We start from the raw sequence: 4,045 nt of genomic DNA on the forward strand, positions 1-4,045 counted from the left end.
TATATAAAACATATATATGCGAATATATATGGTATGTGCGTCATTTCCTGTTCATTCTGATGAGGGGGTCATTGCCGATATGCGCATTAAATGTCATCGAACCTCTGCAATGAACTCCCGATATGGCCGTAAGTATGTTTGAAATGTATTTTGTGGAACTCTTTTTGCTTTTGGATTCTAACCTACCATGGTTTTAAGAAGGGAACGTTTTGGACGTACTCTTGTCTCAGGGGAATAAAAAATATTTTTAAAACATTGTTTTAGTCGATTAATATTTTATTTTATCTTCGTTTATTTAGGTGTTTAGTAGCATGACACGCTTTACGATTTTTATGAATTTTTAATTGTTAGTATTTAGCTTGTTGATGGGCTGTTCTATATATTTGTATTTTATTCGCATATATATTTTTAGCTTCTGTGTTTTTTTATATGTATATTTTTATATGTGTAAGAACCATGGTAATATTTATATATGATCAAATGTTTGAGGTATAGTGCTATATATAGTCGTTGACTCGAATTTGATGTTTGTACTATGATCAATATTTCTGTATCTCTGTCTCAAATATATTTGAGCACTTTATTTTTGCAGTCCTATAAACCCTTTTGTTTCCATAATAAGAGGCAAACATTATTTCTTGTTGTATATATATATATATACATATGCATACATACACGTAAAATATGCACATATATAGCGTATATCTTGAAAAATACAACTACAAGTGTATAGACAGTAAGACTACTGTAATTATATATGTATTAATGTTTTTTTTATATTCGCGCGCACATGAGTGAGTTACTCATTCGTTACAGAGGTGACACACATGGCTATAGTAAAAATATTTATAAATTACTGACAAAGCTTTGGGTTCCCTACCAGAAATTCATATATTTTTGATTTTGAAGAAAACCCACATATATGTGAAATTCATGTCCTGTTTTTCTTTTTTGTTTGTTCTTCCTTTTTTAATAGACGTTTTTCATTTGCTACATTGTGTAAAATATAACTGGAAACAAGTTCCTCACTGATATGTAATTGTAATATTTATCCAAAATATAAAATATCTGATTATACTTGATTGTCTTCTGTCTCATAGCGTATCAATAACGTTACCAATGTATTTAAAAATAACGAATCTCGAATCTTACAAACACTTTATAAGAATCTGTGTTTTCGTACCCTCTACGATTCTTATTTTACATCTTTTAACTCTCAATTATTTACATGACGCTATTATTGCTCATTGAATTTCATATCAATATTTTTTATAGGTTGGAAACCGCTAGACAACCTGCATAATTGTGTTTTGTTAAAATGAAACGTTGGATGAAATGACAATTATCAAAAATGTGTCGATATTTTTGCATCAGCATCATACCAGTGTAATTGACAAAGCTGGCTACTGCTTTTTGTAATATCGATTTGGTGCAATAGGACATAGAGAGTTTATTGCTTTAGAGTCGTTAATGAAATTGTCGTGATACATTGTTTAAATACGTTACATTTGCTATTGCCAGATGTACTTGAAATAAGCTGAAGTGAAGTCAAATGAAATTTGAATCGGTGTGTAGAGTTTGCCTAATTATACGCAATAGCAAATGGTTTATTTTAAATTGTTAAATTTGAATGGTTGTTAATGAACGGAGAAAATAGGAAATATATTAATCATTTCTAATATAAGCACAAGGCCTGAAATTTGGCCGTAGGGGATAGTCTATTGCATCGACCCCAGTACTCAACTGGTACTTAATTTATTGACCCCAGAAGGATGTAAGGCAAAGTTAGGCTCGGCGGAATTTCAACTCAGAACGTAGTGACGAGCGAAATACCGCTATGCATTTTGCCCTGTGTGCTATCGGTTTTGCCATATCGCTGCCTTTAGGAAGTACAATAATGAAGATCTACAGGTGGCCATTAGCATTTAGCTTTATACATTGTCTTTCGTGATATTTTGGTGCCTTTTCGTACTCGGGTTCTCATTAACGATGACCATAATATACGGCAACAAGAGTATACAGCATTAACCACGTGTACAGTGAAACATTTTAATAGATTACCGTATTTCATTGGTATATAAGACGCAAATTTATTACAACAAGTATCCCAAAAATATCTTCCCATGATATATACGTAAAGATGGACATGCCATAGGCATTAATGATCTATCAATAGTTTTGATAAATGTTCGTTTTATATGCTGGTGCGTTTTATATCACATTAAATACTACAAATCAAATCCAGTACAAGATGTGTTAACTATTCACAAATACTTTTTTTTAAAGATTTGATCACAGTGTATCAGATAAAAGGATGATTTAACCCAACAATTGGTTTTATAAGATGTTTTATGACATCAGGAATTCTTAACAATAACAAAGATTAAAATTTCACTGGCAAATGTTTACGTTAAATGCGACAAGGATTGAAGCGCAAAACGTAAAAGTAATAAAAACAATTCGTGACTTTACACTTAGTGATGTATTTCAAGTATCATATAATTGTATGATAATGTTCTGCATTGAAGATATACAATGAAATGCATGATTCAGTAGCACGACAATTTAACGCCGTTCTTCAGACAGCAAATACATTCCTTTCAAATTATATTCATTCATCTTGAAAAAGGAGAAAATAAAAAAAAAAATATTAAATAGGAGAAAACTTCGCATAATTCACTCTTGAATATAATATTTAGAAATTAGATGAACTTTGATGAAATGATAAAATATCAAACAGTTGGACAACCTTGAACATGGAAACGTATTTAAAGTTGACGTGATGTCTATAGTACATAAGTGTGTACGTGTGTTTGTGTGTGTTTGGGTATATATATATATATATATATATATATGAGAGAGAGAGAGAGAGAGAGAGACGAAAGCGAACGAGCTCACTTTAAGCTAGTATGTTATACATTGGATTCATATTTTATCATATACCTCTCTAGCACATATACGTAAGTATGCATATGGCATGCATATTAGCAGCATGCTAGCAAGACGTACATTTTCAGGAAGCCGAAACAATAAATCAAGAATGGGAAACACGTGTTTTTAATAGATATATATTCGTTATTAAACACAATATCATCGTAAATACCGTTATCATACGTTGGAGGATGTGTAGTGGAGCATTGAGCCCTCCTCATTTATATTTTAGTCAACCTTTTGATGCAAACCGAAATAAGTGGATGCATTTGTTTTTAAAATTGTTTCTTTCTACATATGTAGCTCTTCTTCTCAGTTGTCAAAAAGGATATCTAAACATTATTCTACATTAAGACATATGAACGCAACAGTACTGGGCTTAGTAAATTAATGTCCCTTTAGAGACATAATAAACAATACAATGTGGAATGGAAAATTCTATTGAGAAACTTCCCATATGGCAAAGTTAAATCTTTCTGTCTGCTCTGTAACAAAGAGATATTTTTCATCTTTTTTTCCGACGAATACTCTTGTAAATACGTTTAAAGAACGCGTCTATCGTTCTAAACATAAGCAGAAACAACTTTAGTTCCAATAAACAATTTTAATCAATCTATAAAATTCGACCTTTAACTGTCTTCTGACATTTTCATTTCCAGTACACTTATCTATTTTTACGCTTTTAAAATTTATTCCCATTCATGTATCACATTATAATTTTCCACTCTTAATTTTCTGTTAATTTCTTTTTTCTCCTTCTCTTTCACAAAATTATCTTTGACGTTAAATCTATTAATAATTTAAAAAAAATTATAACTTGCTAGAGTTCTTCTTAGATCAAATACTTTTGTACGGGGTAATCACATGCAGTTAAAATGGCTTATTGATGTGTTTTGTTCTTTTTAACAACCCTGATGACATGACTGCTTTGTTTTACATTATTTGTCTTCCTTGCGGAATTATCTCAATACAGTTTTTGAAACGTATGTTGGAAGTATATTATGATCTGAATAATACGAGCGTTTGACTCTATTTTTGAATGTATCCATGTATATATATATATATATATATATATGTGAGGATGTGAATTTATATATATGTATATATATACATA

This window comes from Octopus bimaculoides, chromosome 15 (assembly GCF_001194135.2).
Source record: "Octopus bimaculoides isolate UCB-OBI-ISO-001 chromosome 15, ASM119413v2, whole genome shotgun sequence".
Classification (NCBI taxonomy): Eukaryota; Metazoa; Mollusca; class Cephalopoda; order Octopoda; family Octopodidae; genus Octopus; species Octopus bimaculoides.